Source organism: Trifolium pratense, linkage group LG5 (assembly GCF_020283565.1).
Source record: "Trifolium pratense cultivar HEN17-A07 linkage group LG5, ARS_RC_1.1, whole genome shotgun sequence".
Classification (NCBI taxonomy): domain Eukaryota; kingdom Viridiplantae; phylum Streptophyta; class Magnoliopsida; order Fabales; family Fabaceae; genus Trifolium; species Trifolium pratense.
The window spans coordinates 54,344,168-54,355,811 of record NC_060063.1 but is presented as its reverse complement, the minus strand read 5'-3'; the positions used below and the strand labels follow the sequence as shown (position 1 = coordinate 54,355,811).

Here is an 11,644-nt window from a genome sequence, read left to right as displayed (position 1 = left end):
AACCGACCGAACAACCATTAAAACGCAAATTAATTATTTTCTTCTCTCTCAATCTCTTAAACTCTTCGCTTTGTTGTTTTTATTCATCTTTGATATAGGAGAGAAATGTTATATTTTACAAGCTTGTAATATGTTGATGAAGGAAGTGTGAAAAATATTTTAATTTTTACTTATCTTTTTTTTTTTTTATAATAATTTTTTATTTGTTTTACTTATCTTCTATTGGAACAAAGTAACTGCATATCACTCTCTTTGTTATTTATTTGTTCTTCTATCCTTTGTTGCCTTGTGTTTAATGTATTGAACTATTTGAAAAACATGATTTTTTTTATTAAAGGTGTTTTAGATGTAGTAACAAAATTACAATTTAACCCGTAACAACCGACTCGTTCTATCCGTCACCCGTACAACCCGACATCTAAACAAACCGAAGATGTAGATGATAAGAATTGGGTCTAAATTAAACTGTTGTAATTTTTATCAGTTTGGTGATTTTCGGCTAAAAACTTGCCGAAATCGACAGATACACAAACCTAGTTGGGAGCGGCAGCCCCGCACATTTTTTTTTAGGAAAACAAATACTCTACTTTTTATTAAGTTAATAATTAAAAATAAAAAGTTTTTCCTCAGGACTGTCTGATCAATTCGACAAATACTCAAATCAACATTGAATAAATATAAATCGTCTGATCAAATCTCTACGGCCGAGATCGATAACCGCATGGAACTGTATGAAAACAGTACAGCATCAAATCTCGATCCCTTTATAATCCAAACCCACCTTTCCTGTCTAACCTCATCAACGAAGACCGCAAAACGCAGCAACAAACAAATAAAAATTCAAAACTGAAAATTGCTAGGTTATTGAAAGGGACAAATCAGATAAATCCAATTAATTTGTCATAGAATTGTTTCTGGTCAAACTCAGAAGTTTCTCTTAAAATTAATTTTGAAAGACTAAATCAATTTAAGAAAAGAGAATCAAACATATTGAAAAGTGGTCGCGTTCAAAACTAACATTTGTAGAGTGCAAATATGAAACCAAACATGCACTAAAAATTTATTTAAACATATGATAATCATATATATGTGCCAACACTTTGAGAAAGTAGAATCAATATCCTCCCCTACAACAACACAAACCCTTACTTTTACTACAAAAGCCACCCCTAGGAAACTCGTATTTATTTATACAAATATAACTACAAACTTTATCGTTATTTGGACATGGCCCTTTTTCAGCGCAGTATGTATAATAATATGCTTCTCCTACAATCAATCAATATAATATTGTTAGAACAATAAATAAATAAATAAATAAATAAATATGTATGTATGTATATAGGTATAGAATAAATAAATTTGTTACCTGGAGTCAAAACAGAAACGATGCATAGAATTGCAATGAGAAAATACACACACTTGATGCTTGCTGCCATGTTTGAAAGATGAATAAAGATCTACGTTACAAGAAGCTATTTATATTATTCACTACAAGAAAATCACTACTCCTTCCGGTCCTTAATATAAGAGATTCTTTATATTTTAGATTCATTGCACATCTAATGTATTTAGTCAATAATATGGACTAGATACATTAGACTCTCAATAAATCTAGAAAGTCAAATTTCTCTTATATTAAGGACCGGAGGGAGTATATATTTTTTTTACTGCATTAAATTAAAAGTTGTTGACATTTTCAAATGAAATATCGGTATTAATAATTTTCCTTATCCATGGTTTAATTTAGAATAAACTAATTTTGACTTTTTTTTAAAGAAGTTATCTTTGACTATTAATAAATAAAAGAAATGCACAATTTTCAATACAATTTTTTTATTTATAATATATTATCAAGTGTCCTAAAGATATATGTTAGTTTTTTTTTTTCTTTCCTAATAATATATTCTCTCCGTCCCTAGTTATAATCATTTTTTCAAATATAAAATTTGTCCATAAATATAAGCACATTTTGAAGTTCCTAAACACATTTTTTATTTTTTTCAAACATAACCCTATTTAATAGGGGTGTTCATGCATGCGGGTCAAAACGCGAACCCAATCCAACCCAATCCATTATTTACCCGAACTCGTTCATTTGCGGGTAGAACCCGATCCAATCACCATGCCCACAAGTATTCGGTTCGGGTATTGGATTTAAGTTTCTGAACCCGTCTACCCATGAACCCAACCCAGTCATGAAAAAAATGTGTTTTATGAGAATTTGCTGCTCTTATTTATATTATTAAGTGTTATGATTATGGATGAATTTTTATTTGAAGTTAAATGAGTGCATTTTATTCAATTTAAATGTTAGAAATGTGTATAAATTGTATTATAGGTTTTTATAGAAATGTGTCACAATTGCTATAAAAAAATTACTTTTAATTTTATGAACAACCCTCAAACCCAACCCAAACCAACCTGTTAATAACCGGGTTGGTTGGTTCGGATTTGATACTGGAAGTGCGAGTTTGATGATGAACCCAACCAAATAAATATTGAACGGATTTGGTAACGGATTAGGCCAAATTCGGCCCAACCCAACCTGCGTACACCCCTACTATTTAATACTACTAATTTGATTTGAAATAGGAAAAGCTTCAACTACATACAAATACATCTTTTTTTTAAAAAAAATTGGGTTCATAACCAATAATTATAAAGAATTACTCCCTCCGTCCCACAATAAGTGACCTATTTTAGCTATATCCATTATTCATATATCTTCTTTTAATCATATTTTTTTATTAATAAATAAAAATAAATATTAACATATAAGATGTTATTGGATTCGACTCCATGAATATTTTCAAGATATCATATGCGTGTAACGAGTTCAGACCAGCTTCATTTCTTTATCCTTCTTTTCCTTCAGTTTTTCCACCGATGAAAAATTTAACTGGAGGAAAAGGAGGATAAAAAAATGGAGCTGATCTAAACTCGCGTGAAACAGTCAACTGTGTCATTTATTGTGGGACGGATGAGTAATATTTTTAAAAAAGTTTGAGGGTTCAATTGATGTGTGTTCTTGAATTTGCACATCGTTTGCATCATCATTGAGTGATTGCTAGATGGTTACGTCACACAATTTATTGTTACAATGTCAACTTTGCTAAAATTTGCAATTTGCTTTTTGGTGCCTTCTAGGGTGGGATAGTGAAGGATCTCTCCTCCCACCGTGAACGACTTAAAGGAACCGTTGGATGAAAGATGTTGCGATGTATTTTTCAAGTCAACATTTTCAAGCAACCGAAATCTGGTTTAAAGATGACATCAACTATCTTCCTTCCCTCCAAAAAACCACCTTTCCTTATTGTGATGATCTAAAGGCATTGCCAGATTGGATATGCAACATCTCATCACTTCAGCATATCAAGATAGACTATTGCAATAAATTGACATTGTTGCCGGAAGGAATGTCACGTCTTACCAACTTACATACTTTGGAAATCTTTGGTGATTCACTCTTAGTTGAAGAATGTCAGAAAAAAACAAGTGCAACTTGGTCTAAAATTGCTCACATCCCAAACATAATCATAATACCGTATTCGTATCCGGTGTATTATCAAAGGTACGTACCCATATCATCTTAAAACAACTACTAGTATTTTTGGAGCATATCCCTATTTGATACAACTAATCATTTAATTTTAGTTAATGTATAAAAGACAAATAATTAATTAATTCAGTTTATATATTCTTTCCACTTTTCCTTCTTCTCTTACCAATAGTTCACTTAATTTGTATGCCTTTACTTTTCTTATACTTCAGAAAATTATATAATCTAAGATTTATGTATGGACTATCAAATACTGATTTAAGTTATTTTGTGAACGTAGTGTGGAATTAGAAGAGGATTATTGAGCATTGGTTCTAAACTTCATCATTGAGCAGGAGGATTATTTGCATGATTCTAATTAATTAGCCGACTTCAGTACTTCGTTAACGCCATTCCTTGACTGCCTAGATGCATGTACGAGTGTTATGTTAAAAGATAGAGGTTGCAATTTATGCATGAGTGTTAAGGAATAAAAAATTGGAGTAATATCTTGTAATGTCGTGTAGTCAATATTTTAAAAATTTAAAATGTACTAAAATTTTAATTTCAATACAAAACTTAATATTCTTTAAGATACAACCCACTTGGGTTGGTCTGGTGGTATTGATAATTGGGACCTGGGAGTATGCTCGTCCTTAAGGTCTCATGTTCAATTCTCTCTAGTGTCAATTTGGGTGACAAGTTTAACTTTTTCAAAAAAAATATTTTTTAAGACACTTGATACTACTAACGTAAAAAACAGGACACTGGCGCAGCTAATGTAACAAGGGCACTATATTTTATGTGAGAAAGTGACAAGTTACTTTCAACTGAGCATGTGATTGCAGTCAAACAAAAACTAAGCATATGATTTCATGCTAGCAATAAAATAAAATAATAAGAAATACTTTGTATTTATCATTGATGGTAATAAAAACAAGGTGTGTAAATTTAATTGGAAGGAAAGAACCTATACTTTGTGTGTCTCACATATTTTTTGATCATGGTTAGTTATTACTAAATGACGGTAGAAATTTTGTACCTATAACATATTCCAACAAAAATAAAAAGGGATACCTGCATAATTTTGCAGAGTGGCTTATTTTATGGTACATCTTGAATTTGCGTGCAAACTTTTTTTTGAAGAAGCCAAAATAAAATATATTAACACAAACAGCCTCCCCAGCACAAGCCGTACCGAGATAGACTAACAAAGTTTACAATAGAGTCAAAGAGATACAATCACAATCAAATCATACAAGACCCAAACACAACAATGGACTAGACCACCAGCTATGGTAGTTCGAAGCTAACGTAATACTCGTCGACTTCAACCACCTAAAAGAGAAAAGCTTAATCTTATCCAACAAGAGATGAGGTGTGCCTTTTGAGCCTTTGAACAACCGGTGATTTCTCTCTGTCCATATCACCCAAACACAAACTAGCCAAAGAAGTTGCAGAAAAGACCGTCGCGCTCTAGATACACCTGCGGAAGCTGTAAACTAGACAAAATGATCACGCAAAGTAATAAAATCCATCGGTAATATGCCAACCCACGCACGAACTAAGTCCCAAAGAGAGCCAGCTATGCTACAAGATAAAAATAAGTGATGGGCCGACTCAGTCGCTCCACAACCAAAAACACAAGAATCAGCTGTAGAAGACAATACACCACGAGTGACCAGGTTGGATCTCGTGGGCAGCCTATCCCGCAATAAGCGCCACGCAAAAATGGAGACCTTCAACGGAACCTGAGAGTGCCATATAAGGTTTTCTGCACCATGTAAAGCAACTGAAGCCTGATGAGTCAAAATCTGATAACCTCCCGCAGCCGTATAACCTGCGTCAGAATTCGGACTCCACTGCCACCTGTCCAAAATCTGATCCTGAGGGAACTTTGAAGAAAGAAAGAGCATAGACAGGTAAAGATGTCAAGACAGACTTTAACAGAACCAGACGACCACCAAACGACAAGAAGCGGTTTTTCCACCCAGACAATCTATTCTTTATGCGAGACAACACCGGTTCCCAAAACACCAAACGCCGTGGATCACCCCCAATCTGAAGACCCAGGTAAAGGAAAGGAATCTTTCCCACCTTACAACACAGGACAGACGCAGCTTCGCCTAACCAAGAATCAGGAATATTAACGCCAACCAATAAGCTCTTATTAAAGTTTACCTTCAATCCCGACATAGTCTCAAACAATACTAAAACAGCCCGAAGAGCCCGAACATTTGCCCAACTTTTAACCCCCAACAAGAGAGTATCATCAGCGAACTGAAGATGTGACACCCTGATTGACTCCTGACCACCAATACTATATCCCGTAAACAAATTACGCGCTACCATCGTTTCCATAAGCACATTGAGACCCTCAGCCGCCAAAAGGAAAAGGAAAGGGGAAAGCGGGTCACTTTGCCGAAGACCTCGACGAAGAGGAAATTCATCAGTCGGACTACCATTAACTAACACAGAAGCTGTAGCCGTACTAACACACTCCCTAATCCACTTTCTCCACAAAGTTGGAAACGACATTCGTCCCACGACGTCATCAAGATACCCCCAATCCACCGAATCATAAGCTTTCTCAAAATCCACCTTAAATAACATAAGATCCTTTTTAGACTTACGCGCCTCATCCACTATCTCGTTTGCAATTAGAATACCATCAAGAATTTGTCTATTCTTCACAAACGCAGTCTGTGACTTAGATATTACACTACCAATCACTTGCCGCAACCTATTAGCTAAAACCTTCGCCAGAATTTTATAAAGGCTTCCCACAAGCGAAATAGGCCGAAAGCCATTCAACCGTTGAGGGCTATCTGTTTTAGGGATCAGAGCAATGAACGTAGCATTTATACCTTTAGTCAATCTGCCGTTCCTATGAAAGTCAGAAAGAAAACGCATAACGTCACCTCGCAACTCAACCCAGAAATCTTTGATAAAACCAAAATTAATTCCGTCAGGACCCAGACTTTTATAACTATCACAGTCCCACACCGCTTGTTTCACCTCAACCTCCGTAAAAGTTTTGATTACACCTCCAACCTCCACCTGATTCAACCGCTTAAATTGAAGGTCATCAACCCCTGGCCTCTCCACATTAGGAGCCTTAAAGTGAGACTCAAAATGCGAAAACACTGCCTGCCTAATAGGAATCACCCCCTCCAACGTAACACCATTACCCTGAATAACGGATATAGCATTCCTGCGACGGCGACTTGCCAAAACCGAATGAAAGTACTTAGAGTTAGCGTCCCCTTCCTTGAGCCACAACGACCGAGATTGTTGCCAACTGATGCTGGCATGCAACTTAGACAGCGAATGAATATCATACGAAACCCCATGAAGCTCGGCTAGCTCCGCCTCCGAAAGATCATCTTCCTCTCCCTTCTCATCAAGAGCAGACAGCCTAAACTTTAAAGACTCAATGCGACTAGGAAGATTTTGAGCATGAGACAAATGCCAATCTCTCAGAGCCACCTTAATCTTTTTTAGTTTTTCCTTGAGCACATAACCACCCCAGCCATCAGCCTGAAACGAATTCCACTTTTCTCTGACAAACGCTTTGTAGCCAGGAATATCCTTCCAACACTTAAGCATCATCGACGGACGAGGTCCCCAATCTTCCTCGTTCGAAGTCAAGACCAGAGGGCAATGGTCAGACAACCCCCGCAATTTAGCTACTTGCTTGCAATTAGGCCAAGACATGCACCACTCCTCAGATAAAAGGAACCTATCCAGACGGCTCATCGAAACACCGTCCCCTTTGAACCAAGTAAACATGTGTCCCATTAAGGGGAGATCAATCAGAGAATTATCTTCAATAAATCGATTAAAAGGGATATTATCCGAGAATCGATGCCCGTCCCTAACCGACCTTCTTTCATCAATGTGTTTGACAGCGTTAAAACCCCCCCCCCACACACACCTTCTTTCCTACCAAAGAAACGAGCCGCGCCGAAAAATAATCCCATAACCCTTGCTTCGCCCTGTCATCGCAAGGCGCATAGACATTTGCCACATGAAACTCATCTCCTGTCCTAAGAAACCAGCCATGACACCACAAAACATGTTCACGACTTTCAGTCGACGCCCCAAGCGATGAACGATAAGAAAACCCGTGGGTAGAGCTGCCCCAAAGAGTCTTACAAAGAAATTCGTCGATATTTTGCAATTTCGTCTCCTGGATACAAAGAATAAAGGGTTTCATATCCCCCACCATCTGACGCACATCCTTCTTCTTTTCAGGGCCTCCCAACCCTCTAATATTCCAAGAAATAATCTTCATCAAAAACACAACCCCCCCACACAGCCCGAAAACCGCAACACTAGCACTCATTGTCCCTCCGGGTCCCCCCTGCCCCAGACAACTGCCCTGTAGACTGATTCTATCCTTTACTTGCCCTTGAAAGGATATTGAACATATTCACGCTATCTCCCTTAAACTTAACCCCGATAGCTTTCCCAATCCCCCACACATCATCCACCGCCATTTGGTCATTGCCCTGAACCGCCACCCAATTCATCCAATCATTATTGAAAGAACCCGACGAGGATGAACCTCCTGACGAGGCTTGACAACTCAAAGAACAAGATCGATTGACCCCGTCCCGGCCCCTACGCCGACGAACGCTCTTCTTTAAAGCCTTTAGCACCTCACAGCGATCTTTGCTTGGCATCCTAGCCACTTTTTTAATGCTGTGGAGAGGATGGCGGAGCATCCCTCTTGCTTTCTTTCTCTTCTGATCCTGCTCCCCAATCATATGAAGTTTCGATCCTTGGTGAACCACCTTTCTACTCCTCTTACATGCTGAAAAGATCACTCCCGCATCCCCGTGATTCTGGTCCTGCAACCATTCCAAGCTCCATTCTATTTTATTTTTGCTCTGAATTGCGGAGCCATGTGAGCATCATGTGGTGGGGGGGACACAATGGCTACATGCCTGACTAGCTATGGTTATTTTTCATATTAATATATTATCACACTCCATTCTTTGCCATCGCCAAACTTATAGTAACTTTTTCAATTGTGATCTTGATTAATCTGCTTTCTTATTTTTGTTGATTTGAAGAATGGCTGAGCAAATTCCATATGGTGTTGCTACTACCCTCATTAGCAGGTTACTTCATTTTCAATCTTTTATATATCATATCATACACGGTTGTTTATTATTACTAGAACTAGAAGACAAGTATCAAAATGTAAACAGTTAGTTGGTATGCTGAAAATTTTCTTTTGTCAGGTTGGGATCTGCTGCCTTACGCGAATATGGACGGATTAATGGTGTTATGGATGAGTTGGAAAGGCTTAAAAACACAGTTGAATCTATTAGAGCTGTTTTACTTGATGCTGACGACAAACAAGATCAAAGTCATGCCGTACAAAACTGGGTAAGAAGGCTCAAAGATGTGCTTATTCCTACAGATGACTTGCTAGATGAATTTTTTATTCAAGATATGATACACAAAAGGGATGAACCTCATCAAAACAAAGTCACAAAGGTACTTCATTCCTTATCTCCAAACATAATTGCTTTTCGCCATAAAATGGCTCATGAGATTGAAAAAATTCAAAAAAAATTTAATGATATGGTGAGGGATATGTCTGGGTTGAAGTTAAACCCAAATGTTGTGATGGTTGGGGAAAATAACATTGAATGGAGGGAAACTGGTTCTTATGTGTCAGAATCAGATATCATTGGAAGAGAAGATGATAAAAGGAAAATTATAAGCTTGTTGCGACAACCACATGAAATTCAAAATGTCTCTCTAGTTGCTATTGTTGGGATTGGCGGTTTGGGAAAGACAGCTCTTGCTCAATTGATATACAATGATGGTGAAATAAAAAAGTGTTTTGAAAAGAGTATGTGGGTATGTGTCTCTGATAATTTTGATGTCAAAACTATCGTGAAGAATATGTTGGAGTCACTATCCAAGAACAAAATTGATGATACATTAAAATTGGACACCTTGCAAAATATTCTTCGTCACACTTTAACTGGTAAGAGATACTTGTTAGTCCTGGATGACGTTTGGAACGAGAGTTTTGAAAAGTGGGATAAATTGAGGACTTACTTGATGTGTGGTGCTCCAGGTAGTAAGGTTGTAGTGACAACTCGAAGTACAATTGTATCACAGACAATGGGTGTAAGTATCCCCTATGTTTTGAGCAGTTTGACTCCAAAAGAATCTTGGCATTTGTTGAAGAACATCATTACATATGGGGATGAGTCCAAAAGAGTGAACCAAACTATTGAATCAATTGGAAAGAAGATAGCAGAAAAATGCATTGGAGTTCCACTAGCAATCAGAACGCTTGGAGGCATATTACAGGGTAAAAGTGAAGAAAGAGAATGGATTGATGTTTTACAAGGTGACTTTTGGAAATTATGTGAAGATGAAGATAGCATCATGCCAGTGTTGAAACTGAGTTACCAAAACTTGTCGCCTCAATTAAGACAATGTTTTGCTTACTGCTCTTTATATCCTAAGGATTGGGTGATAAACAAGGATGATTTGATTCAAATGTGGATAGCACAAAGTTATCTCGAATGTTCAACTGTCGGAAACCAATTCGTGAATATTTTGTTTATGAAGTCATTTTTTCAAGATGCTACATATGATGATATAGATGGTCGTATACATAGTTTCAAAATGCATGATTTAATACATGATATCGCAATGCAAGTAGCCGGAAATGATTGTTGTTACTTCGATAGTGGGACAAAAAGACTTGTAGGAAGTCCCATGCATGTAATGTTGGAAAGTGATGCTATTGGTTTCCTGGAGTCGGTGGATGCAAGCAAGCTGCGAACTTTGATTTTGTTGTCCAACAATTCAGAGAGTATGAATGAGAAGGAATTGTTTGTTATTTTAAAATTCAAACACTTACGTGTCTTGAAGCTTTCAAATTGTTCTTTGAGCAAGTTGTGTAATTCATTTGTAAAATTGAAGCATTTAAGATATCTTAGCTTATATGATTGTATAGGATTAGGCTCCAAATCCATAAGCAATCTTGTTTGCTTACAAACACTAATACTGGCTAGAAGACATGATCTTGAAATTTCTACAAAACATGTCTCAATGTTGATCAATTTGAAGTATTTTCATATTAGTAGAAAAGATGTCTTTGAAGAGAAGAAGACAGCATCTGGATTTAGAAAACTATGCATGGGAGATCCATACAAGGGTGTAAGTTTTTCAAATTGGTTTTCTCCCCTTACAAATATTGTTGAAATCTATATCATTCGTTGTTCAGGTGTGCGCTATCTCCCACCAATGGAACGTCTTCCGTTCCTCAACTCTATCAGGATGACTTACCTTGATGAACTGGAGTACATATATTATGAAGAGCCTCTTTCGTCTGAAACATTCTTCCCAGCATTAGAAATTCTCTATTTTGGGAAATGCGAGAAGTTGAGGGGATGGTGGAGGATCAATGATGATGTCAATGATGATGATGATAACTCTTCACAGTCACATAAACTCTTGTTCCCTTCCTTTCCTCCACGTCTTTCTTTTTTAACATTCATTGAATGTCCAATGTTGACTCGCATGCCTACTTTTCCAAATATTGGAAATAGATTGGATTTCAATGATTCCAATATGGAGACATTGGAAGGGACATTAAACATGATAAGTTCAAAATGTTCAATTGAATTCCCTCCTTTTTCCAAGCTAAAACAGTTGTTCCTTAAAAATGTTGATCTGGAAATTGGGTGCAAAATTTAACTTCTCTGGAGCATCTTTATTTTGAGAATTTTCAAAATCAAACATTTCAAGAAATTGAAACTTGGTTTAAGGAAGACTTCAACTATCTTCCTTCCCTCCAAAAAATTGAATTTTCATTTTGTTCAGATCTAAAGACATTGCCAGGTTGGATTTTGAACCTCTCCTCACTTCAGCATATTACCATTGAGGACTGTAAAAATATAGCTTCCCTGCCCAAAGGAATGTCTCGCCTTGCCAGGTTACAGATCCTAGAAATAGTTAATTGTCCCCTCTTAATGAAAGAATGTGAGACACAAACAAGTGCAACATGGCCCAAAATTGCTCACATCCCAAACATAATCATAAAGAGATCTTCTTATTAAT

General features: G+C 36.9%; 1 long non-coding RNA gene and 1 pseudogene across 1 annotated transcript; one reads left to right on the top strand and one right to left on the bottom strand.

The window, feature by feature from the left end:
• Window positions 1–1,019: 1,019 nt before the first annotated feature.
• On the bottom strand, window positions 1,020–1,469 carry LOC123883227. The gene is made up of 2 exons (XR_006800131.1): window positions 1,370–1,469; window positions 1,020–1,269 (listed from the first exon to the last, which is right to left on the bottom strand). It is a non-coding gene; the product is annotated as an uncharacterized LOC123883227 (long non-coding RNA).
• Window positions 1,470–8,564: 7,095 nt separating this feature from the next.
• On the top strand, window positions 8,565–11,643 carry LOC123883220 (annotated as a pseudogene).
• The last annotated feature ends 1 nt before the right edge of the window (window position 11,644 follows it).